We start from the raw sequence: 10,926 nt of genomic DNA, 5'->3' as shown, positions 1-10,926 counted from the left end.
GTCGGTATATATAATACTTTTGACCCCATATAAGTAGTGCCTCCAAGTCTTTAATGCAAAAACAACCGCGCCTAATTCCAAATCATGCGTCGTATAATTTTGCTCGTGAATCTTCAATTGTCTAGACGCATAAGGAATCACCTTCGTTCGTTGCATTAATACACAACCGAGACCTTGCTTTGATGCGTCACAATAAATCACAAAATCATCATTCCCTTCAGGCAATGACAATATAGGTGCCGTAGTTAGCTTTTTCTTCAATAACTGAAACGCTTTCTCTTGTTCATCCTTCTATTCAAATTTCTTCCCTTTATGCGTTAATGCAGTCAAGGGTTTTGCTATTCTGGAAAAGTCTTGGATGAACCTTCTGTAGTAACCAGCTAGTCCTAAAAACTGGCGTATGTGTTTCGGAGTTTTCGGGGTTTCCCACTTTTCAACAGTTTCTATCTTTGCCGGATCCACCTTAATACCTTCTTTGTTCACTATGTGACCGAGGAATTGAACTTCTTCCAACCAAAATGCACACTTTGAAAACTTAGCGTACAATTCTTCCTTCCTCAATACTTCTAACACCTTTCTCAAGTGTTCACTGTGTTCTTGGTCATTCTTTGAGTAAATAAGTATGTCATCAATGAAAACAATGACAAACTTGTCAAGGTATGGTCCACACACTCGGTTCATAAGGTCCATGAACACAGATGGTGCATTAGTTAAACCAAACGGCATGACCATAAACTCGTAATGACCGTAACGTGTTCTGAAAGCAGTCTTTGGAATATCATCTTCTTTCACCCGCATTTGATGATACCCGGAACGTAAGTCAATCTTTGAATAAACAGACGAGCCTTGTAGTTGATCAAATAAGTCGTCGATTCTCGGTAGTGGGTAGCGGTTCTTGATGGTAAGTTTGTTCAACTCTCGGTAGTCGATACACAACCTGAATGTACCATCTTTCTTCTTGACAAACAAAACAGGAGCTCCCCACGGTGATGTGCTTGGTCGAATGAAACCACGCTCTAAAAGTTCTTGTAATTGGCTTTGCAGTTCTTTCATCTCGCTGGGTTCGAGTCTGTAAGGAGCACGAGCTATTGGTGCAGCTCCTGGTACAAGATCTATTTGAAATTCAACGGATCGATGTGGGGGTAATCCCGGTAATTCTTTCGAAAATACATCGGGAAATTCTTTTGCAATGGGAACATCATTGATGCTCTTTTCTTCAGTTTGTACTTTCTCGACGTGTGCTAGAACAGCATAGCAACCTTTTCTTATTAGTTTTTGTGCCTTCAAATTACTAATAAGATGTAGCTTCGTGTTGCCCTTTTCTCCGTATACCATTAAGGGTTTTCCTTTTTCTCGTATAATGCGAATTGCATTTTTGTAACAAACGATCTCTGCTTTCACTTCTTTCAACCAGTCCATACCGATTATCACATCAAAACTCCCTAACTCTACTGGTATCAAATCAATCTTAAATGTTTCGCTAACCAGTTTAATTTCTCGATTCCGACATATATTATCTGCTGAAATTAATTTACCATTTGCTAATTTGAGTAAAAATTTACTATCCAAATGTGATAACCGCGACTAATCCTCCCGGACGTAATCTTCAACAGTTGGTCCCATTACGTTGATCGACTCCAAGTAATGTTTTTAACATGAGCACATGCACAGCGGAAGACTTAATTCGTACCTGAGAATAAACATGCTTTAAAAAGTCAACATAAAGTTGGTGAGTTATATAGGTTTGATGCTAGTAGCGTTATGAATATGGACCACAAGATTTTAAGTTTATAAACATAATACACTCGCAAGCGTATGAAAAGCATTCCAAGTAGTGGGCACCCGGTAACTAGCCTTAACAAGAGTGTGTACCCCTGAGTTATAATAATATGTACACCGAATCAAGTGCGTTCCGTTAACCTCGAAGTACTAAACACCCGTTCTTCTAGTTTACTAGAACAACATCAGGGTGGGGGTGTAAAACCCGATAGATCTATCTTTAGGATTCGCGCCTACCAGTTCATAAACCAATAGTTAAAGTTACCAAGCTAGGGGATTTTTGATTCAAACCCGTGTAGAACGTAATTTTAGTAACTTGTGTCCATAACGTAAATCATTTATAACAAACAGCGCATGTATTCTCAGCCCAAAAATATTTAAAGTTTAAAAGGGACTATATACTCACCTAATGTATTTTGTAGTAAAAATACATATAACATCATTGATCAAGTATAGGGTTGGCCTCGGATTCACGAACCTATATCAAGTATATATATTAAACATATAATCACATAATTCAATCTTTTAATTATATGATATTTATTTATGTTATAGGATAACATTACTAATAATAATAAAAAATCATGTTAATAATAAAAATATTGATATTGATATTGATATTATTAGTAATAATAATAAATGATAATTTTTTTTAGTAAAAATGATAATATTGATAAAGATAAAAATTAAAATTTTTAATAATGATTCTTTCTAACAAAATTAATAATAATAATAATTTCGAATAGAAATGATAGTTTTAATAAAAATAATAATAATAATAATAGTAATAAATTATGTTTAATGATAATAATAATAATAATGTTAAAAATAATAATATTTATGATACTTTTAATAATGTGATACCTTTGATGACACTTATAATTAAAATGGTGATTTTTGTTATAATAATATCTTTGTCACTTTTAATATTAATAATAATAATAATAATAATAAAAGTATCCACTACCTTAAAAGCTAAAAAAATAAACTGCAGGAGCCCAGATTCGAACCCACGATCTCTTATTAACTCAATATAACACATAACCATCTACTCTGACCCGTTTTCTCTGATTTATTCCAATAACTAATGTATATATCCCGTCTGTTTTCTCTTTGGTCCAACAAATATTAAAAGCTATCGGCCCAGATAAGTAAATCAAGTCCAACAGACAAGAGCAATTACGGCCCAGCATCATTAACCCTATCCTTCGATTCATCAATTATACACCGTGATATTTCTGTTTTTTTTAAAAATAATAAACAAACCCTCCTTTAATAATTCAAGTGGAAATTATCAAGTTTATTCTTGTCGGCCATAAAGTAAAAAAATAAACACGTCCCCATATCGTATTGTTTGTTTATTAGAAAGTGGGTTTTAGTTGTTTGAGACCCCATAACCGAACGTTATAGCAGATAGTTGTATAAACGGCTGGGTTTCATTGATCGAAAAGCAAACAGATGGGTTAAAGCAGTAGCAGTCTTCTTCATTGAACAGAAAGTGGAATGGAAACAATATCGAATGGCAGAGGGTTGCAGGGTTGTTTGTGGCGGTTTATAGTTGTGAAGTGGGTGTCAAAAGGTGATCGTGGGTTTTGATAGTGACGGTGGTGGTTGGGATAATGGTGGCTCACGGTTGCAGTGGTGGTTTGGTTGATTAATATGGATGACGGTTTAGGGACAGATTCACATAAAATCATAAATTACTAATCATCATCTTCATTGTTAGGGTTGATCGGACAAAAGTAGTAGAAGAATCGAGTTGCAGGTTATTGATGTCTTGGTGTGGTTATAGTGGTGGTGTTAAAATAGTTTTACAAAGAGGAAAGGAGAAAGAGGTATAGAGAGAGTAGAGAGAGACAGAGTTAGGGTGGTGGTGACTTTGGTGGTGAGGGTTTTCGAAAAGGGATAGTGAAAGAAAAAGGTAGTCTTCGATGGGTGAGCTTACCACCGAAACACAAAATCAAACAAAAAGGAAAATGATTCGATGGTTCTTCAACGAGAATAGAGAGAGAAGGTGGTGAAGGTATTCATGGTGATCTTGGGAGATGAGGGCGAATATGGTGGAGATGGTGGTTGTTACGGGTTCGAAAAGAAAACAATAACAAAAATTTTGGGTAGATTCTTGATGATGGTTATGGGTTGATGATTTCATGAAGATGATAACTTTGGTGATCCTTTAACAATAGAGAAACACAATGGATGGTGATCGTTGGTTCTCGGTCAAAAACACAGTCGTATGGTTGAGTGGTTTAAGGAGGTGAAATGGTGTTGATCATCGGATAATAACAACAATGGTTGAATGATGTTGGTGGTTGTTTGATGGCGATAAACGATGGTGATGGAGGTAGAAGAAGAGATGGTAGTTTTATATATCTGTCTGTGTTATGTAATTGTGAATATGTATGTGCCAAGTTTGTATCTATATATCCTTGTTATAATATAGGGTAGTTGAATAGATAGTGGAGGTAATCAAGTGAAAATAATCAATGAGTGATTTACGGATGTTAAATTCAACAATTGAAACAATAAATTGTTTGTTAGTTAGTGTATATCAGTTGACAAGTATTCACGGAGTAACAGAAATCAAGAATTTAAATCTCTTATATTGACTAAAAGCACATGTTTGATTATATAAATATATAAGCATACAGCCGTAATTATATGTATATATATATTGTATATGTAATTATATAAATTTGTAGTTATATTTGTTTATATATATATAACTATATATATATATATATATATATATTTAATTACACTCAATTATTCGTGAATCGTCAGGCATAGTCAAAAGGGTAACTAATCATCCAAATATAGATTTCAGACTTTCTAGACTCAACATTAAGGTTTTTGCTTATCGTGTCGGAAACTTATAAAGAATGAGGTTTAAATTTGGTCGGAAATTTCCGGGTCGTTACAGTACCCACCCGTTAAAAAAATTTCGTCCTCGAAATTTGATAGAGATTGTCATGGATAACAATAGGAATATTTTCATGACGAATATAAGGTGATAATGGAGTTTTATCCATATCGAGAGATATTAGATAAAACGATTCGATTATGTGAAACGTACGAGTGAAGCTATCACAAAAGAGTGAGCTGAGTAAATATGAAATCGTTTTAACCGATGATGTGGTTATGATTGATTTCCGGATTTTAAGGGATTTAAAAGAAAATCTTGAAAATCTAAAAGATTTGATTTTTCGGCGAATAAAGAAATTATGATCTTCTTTAATTTAATGCGCCAATCTGTTTCGATTTCTCTGTCGGATATTTCTCTATAAATCCACTCCCTTTGTTTCTTCTTCCCGTCCTCAAGTCAGGCGAACAATTGTCCGGAATTCGTAGATACAAAATTCGGAATGAACATAGCTAATGCTCTTAGAAAGAAATGGTAATAGCACGATTTTTGATTTGTCAAATTACCAGAATATCCAAGATAATAGAACTATCAAGATGATATGTTTCTAATACGTTTCGGAATTGGATAGAATGTAAGAGCCGTGTAACATGGCACATGATGACGGTACTGTGAATCATCATGCTTCATTAGAAACTCAACATGACTTACTGTAATATAATGAAGTTGATCAAGTTTCATTATGTTATATTAATTCATGCATCAGTTCCCAACATTACTTCAAAACATTCATATTTCAATTTCGAAGGTTTCAGAATTTAGAAACTAACATAGTTTCTTTTATTTTATAACGCAAATATTACGGAAAGATACATGATCGCAGATAGGAGTAGTTGTGAAGATTCCTCCTGAAATACGGAGAATATGTATAACAGAAAATATGAAGATATCTTGTAATATCTAGGATAAGGTAATGATGAAGAATATCATCCGGAAAGGTTTAGAATATCGAGTAGGGTTCGTACTGACGGTTTCAACAGACACTGATTCATTTGGATTATTTGAAGGCAGGTTCAGTCGTTGTATTTGTTCTTTGTTTCCTTCACGGTTAGCTCAATTCATTTTTCAGTACCAAATTTTCTATCGAGCGTTCCTATCACTCCCTTCTTTGTTATCAAACCTTTTGGCCATTTAAGCCCTATATAATTTTACTGTTTCCTCTGCATTTAATGCAGCCATATCTGAATCGTCGGTTATCAATCCGAGGTGTTTTCGGGCGACTTGTGTTTTCAGATGATTAAACGCTTATGGTATTATGGTGGAATATAATAGGTTCTTCGGTAACGACGGCGAAAAGACAACGTATATATCGAGACTAGTCTTACTGAGGAGTCGAGGTTAACTTGCTGAAGCTGTGATAAAATTGGTTTCTTGAAAAGGAATCATATGTTTGTTTTTGCTAACGAATGATAAGGAATTCGACGCGGATGTGATTTAACTATAACTTCTGTTTCGAAAGTTTTTCAGGTGCATAACTGTATGCATAAATCTTTCTTTCGTAGACAAGGTGCGGCTGGTTCAACTTCTCGATCGAGGCGTTTTTTTTTTTTAAGGATCATAAAAAGTTGTGAATACGAATTGTAATCACCAAGATACGAATGAGATTTAAGATAGAATCAAGTGGCAAACTTGAAGAATTATTTAGTTTCATATGTTATAATCAATATTTTAATTTAATTCATTTTAATTGTTCAAAGTTAGCAGTCCAATAGTCTGATGGTTCAATGATTCATATATAATTTAATATATAATATTCGAATTAAATAATACGTATCGTGACCCGTGTACCGGTTTCGGTGTCAATCACAACTCAAAGTATATATATATTTTGGAATCAACTTCGACCCTGTATAGCCAACTCCCACCTTCACATATAGAGTGTCTATGGTTGTTCCGAAATATATATATAGATGGGTCGATATGATAAGTCGAAACCTTGCATACGTGTCCCGTTATTTAAAGTGCGTAAAAGTAAATAACAGAAATTAAATGACAATAAATAAAATTGCGAGAATGTAAATTGCGATAAATTAAATGTTAATCAGTTAGCTGGGAACAGTTAGCCGGAACAGTTAGCGTGAAATCCTATCACAATTCCAATTAATTAATTCGTTTGTTTCTAACACTTTTTATTTTTGTCCAATGTTTTCTTCGTTATGCCACTTGTTGGATTCTGATAGATCAAAATCCAAATATGTAATTTGAATAGAAATGGTTATTCTGTGGTGAACGGATACGTGTATCGGTAGTTGTAAGTAGGGTAGTAATTGATCGTTCAATCAGATTCGAAGAATGTACAGTGTAATTTATTAATGTGAATTCTAAATATTCCTCGGGTACTACCCACCCGTTAAAATATTTTCATCATTAACAATTTGTACATAAGAATTTTTAATTACAATCTTTATGAAAATATACTTGCATATATATTTTCGTCAGATGGAATTATGGATTTAATGAGTCAAAAACTCATTTGATTTATTGTTAATACTGGATTACATGATCTCTAAAACATTAGAGATTACATAATCACCATGTCGAATAAAGATATATGAGGTAGAATGATGCGTAAGGCGAAAATAATCGATGTAGAGCGATATGTAGAACGAAGATCATATTCGAAGTATAGATGATGATATTGAGGCGTGTAATGTTGATATTCGAGGTACAGGTTGTGATGTTGAGAGTTACGGCGCGGTTATGGTTTAGGGATAATAAGGGTACTGTCGACGTCGATAATGGTGGTACTGATTATGCTGCTGGTGCTGCTGCTGGTATTCGTAACCTTCACACCAGGTTCTCCAAAGTCGTCACACGAGCGCGTAGTTCGTTAACTTCTTCTAGTACTACGGAATGATTGACAGTTGAAACGAGTGGTTGAGTAAGATTCGAAATATAGGATAATATATAATCGTGACGGAATACTTTGGAAATGATAGGGTAAATGGTTTCTCGAACAGGTTTGCCGGTAAGTGCTTTCAGGTTCATCGCTAGGAGGGCAATTTGAGAAGATTCTTTAACGTGAAATGATTTTCGAATATAGAATGATATTCTACCTTCATAGAATATCTATAATAATAAAGCTTTTGTAGCCTACAGAGGATCTTACGACATATGACAAGCAAATCTACAGATGCGCTAAGATATGTATTATCAGATACGCTAAGATATGAATTTCGTCTATACACTATCGATGCACTAAATGCAGTAGGACGTGTCTAGACTTGAGAATGATAGGCAGGCAATTTCCTAAGGATGATAAGCGGATGATTTCCGACTAAAAATGATAAGCAAAACTTTTGATATGTAGACACGGTCAAAGTCCAGACTCACTAATGTATCCTAACAATTACTAGTCAGGCACACTAATGCAAGACCTGGTTCACTAAGACCAACGCTCTGATACCAACTGTGATAACCGCGACTAATCCTCCCGGACGTAATCTTCAACAGTTGGTCCCATTACGTTGATCGACTCCAAGTAATGTTTTTAACATGAGCACATGCACAGCGGAAGACTTAATTCGTACCTGAGAATAAACATGCTTTAAAAAGTCAACATAAAGTTGGTGAGTTATATAGGTTTGATGCTAGTAGCGTTATGAATATGGACCACAAGATTTTAAGTTTATAAACATAATACACTCGCAAGCGTATGAAAAGCATTCCAAGTAGTGGGCACCCGGTAACTAGCCTTAACAAGAGTGTGTACCCCTGAGTTATAATAATATGTACACCGAATCAAGTGCGTTCCGTTAACCTCGAAGTACTAAACACCCGTTCTTCTAGTTTACTAGAACAACATCAGGGTGGGGGTGTAAAACCCGATAGATCTATCTTTAGGATTCGCGCCTACCAGTTCATAAACCAATAGTTAAAGTTACCAAGCTAGGGGATTTTTGATTCAAACCCGTGTAGAACGTAATTTTAGTAACTTGTGTCCATAACGTAAATCATTTATAACAAACAGCGCATGTATTCTCAGCCCAAAAATATTTAAAGTTTAAAAGGGACTATATACTCACCTAATGTATTTTGTAGTAAAAATACATATAACATCATTGATCAAGTATAGGGTTGGCCTCGGATTCACGAACCTATATCAAGTATATATATTAAACATATAATCACATAATTCAATCTTTTAATTATATGATATTTATTTATGTTATAGGATAACATTACTAATAATAATAAAAAATCATGTTAATAATAAAAATATTGATATTGATATTGATATTATTAGTAATAATAATAAATGATAATTTTTTTTAGTAAAAATGATAATATTGATAAAGATAAAAATTAAAATTTTTAATAATGATTCTTTCTAACAAAATTAATAATAATAATAATTTCGAATAGAAATGATAGTTTTAATAAAAATAATAATAATAATAATAGTAATAAATTATGTTTAATGATAATAATAATAATAATGTTAAAAATAATAATATTTATGATACTTTTAATAATGTGATACCTTTGATGACACTTATAATTAAAATGGTGATTTTTGTTATAATAATATCTTTGTCACTTTTAATATTAATAATAATAATAATAATAATAAAAGTATCCACTACCTTAAAAGCTAAAAAAATAAACTGCAGGAGCCCAGATTCGAACCCACGATCTCTTATTAACTCAATATAACACATAACCATCTACTCTGACCCGTTTTCTCTGATTTATTCCAATAACTAATGTATATATCCCGTCTGTTTTCTCTTTGGTCCAACAAATATTAAAAGCTATCGGCCCAGATAAGTAAATCAAGTCCAACAGACAAGAGCAATTACGGCCCAGCATCATTAACCCTATCCTTCGATTCATCAATTATACACCGTGATATTTCTGTTTTTTTTTAAAAATAATAAACAAACCCTCCTTTAATAATTCAAGTGGAAATTATCAAGTTTATTCTTGTCGGCCATAAAGTAAAAAAATAAACACGTCCCCATATCGTATTGTTTGTTTATTAGAAAGTGGGTTTTAGTTGTTTGAGACCCCATAACCGAACGTTATAGCAGATAGTTGTATAAACGGCTGGGTTTCATTGATCGAAAAGCAAACAGATGGGTTAAAGCAGTAGCAGTCTTCTTCATTGAACAGAAAGTGGAATGGAAACAATATCGAATGGCAGAGGGTTGCAGGGTTGTTTGTGGCGGTTTATAGTTGTGAAGTGGGTGTCAAAAGGTGATCGTGGGTTTTGATAGTGACGGTGGTGGTTGGGATAATGGTGGCTCACGGTTGCAGTGGTGGTTTGGTTGATTAATATGGATGACGGTTTAGGGACAGATTCACATAAAATCATAAATTACTAATCATCATCTTCATTGTTAGGGTTGATCGGACAAAAGTAGTAGAAGAATCGAGTTGCAGGTTATTGATGTCTTGGTGTGGTTATAGTGGTGGTGTTAAAATAGTTTTACAAAGAGGAAAGGAGAAAGAGGTATAGAGAGAGTAGAGAGAGACAGAGTTAGGGTGGTGGTGACTTTGGTGGTGAGGGTTTTCGAAAAGGGATAGTGAAAGAAAAAGGTAGTCTTCGATGGGTGAGCTTACCACCGAAACACAAAATCAAACAAAAAGGAAAATGATTCGATGGTTCTTCAACGAGAATAGAAAGAGAAGGTGGTGAAGGTATTCATGGTGATCTTGGGAGATGAGGGCGAATATGGTGGAGATGGTGGTTGTTACGGGTTCGAAAAGAAAACAATAACAAAAATTTTGGGTAGATTCTTGATGATGGTTATGGGTTGATGATTTCATGAAGATGATAACTTTGGTGATCCTTTAACAATAGAGAAACACAATGGATGGTGATCGTTGGTTCTCGGTCAAAAACACAGTCGTATGGTTGAGTGGTTTAAGGAGGTGAAATGGTGTTGATCATCGGATAATAACAACAATGGTTGAATGATGGTGGTGGTTGTTTGATGGCGATAAACGATGGTGATGGAGGTAGAAGAAGAGATGGTAGTTTTATATATCTGTCTGTGTTATGTAATTGTGAATATGTATGTGCCAAGTTTGTATCTATATATCCTTGTTATAATATAGGGTAGTTGAATAGATAGTGGAGGTAATCAAGTGAAAATAATCAATGAGTGATTTACGGATGTTAAATTCAACAATTGAAACAATAAATTGTTTGTTAGTTAGTGTATATCAGTTGACAAGTATTCACGGAGTAACAGAAATCAAGAATTTAAATCTCTTAT

Source organism: Rutidosis leptorrhynchoides, chromosome 4 (genome assembly GCF_046630445.1).
Source record: "Rutidosis leptorrhynchoides isolate AG116_Rl617_1_P2 chromosome 4, CSIRO_AGI_Rlap_v1, whole genome shotgun sequence".
Taxonomy (NCBI): Eukaryota; Viridiplantae; Streptophyta; class Magnoliopsida; order Asterales; family Asteraceae; genus Rutidosis; species Rutidosis leptorrhynchoides.
The sequence above is the reverse complement of the archived record's forward strand: the minus strand, read 5'-3'. Positions refer to the sequence as shown.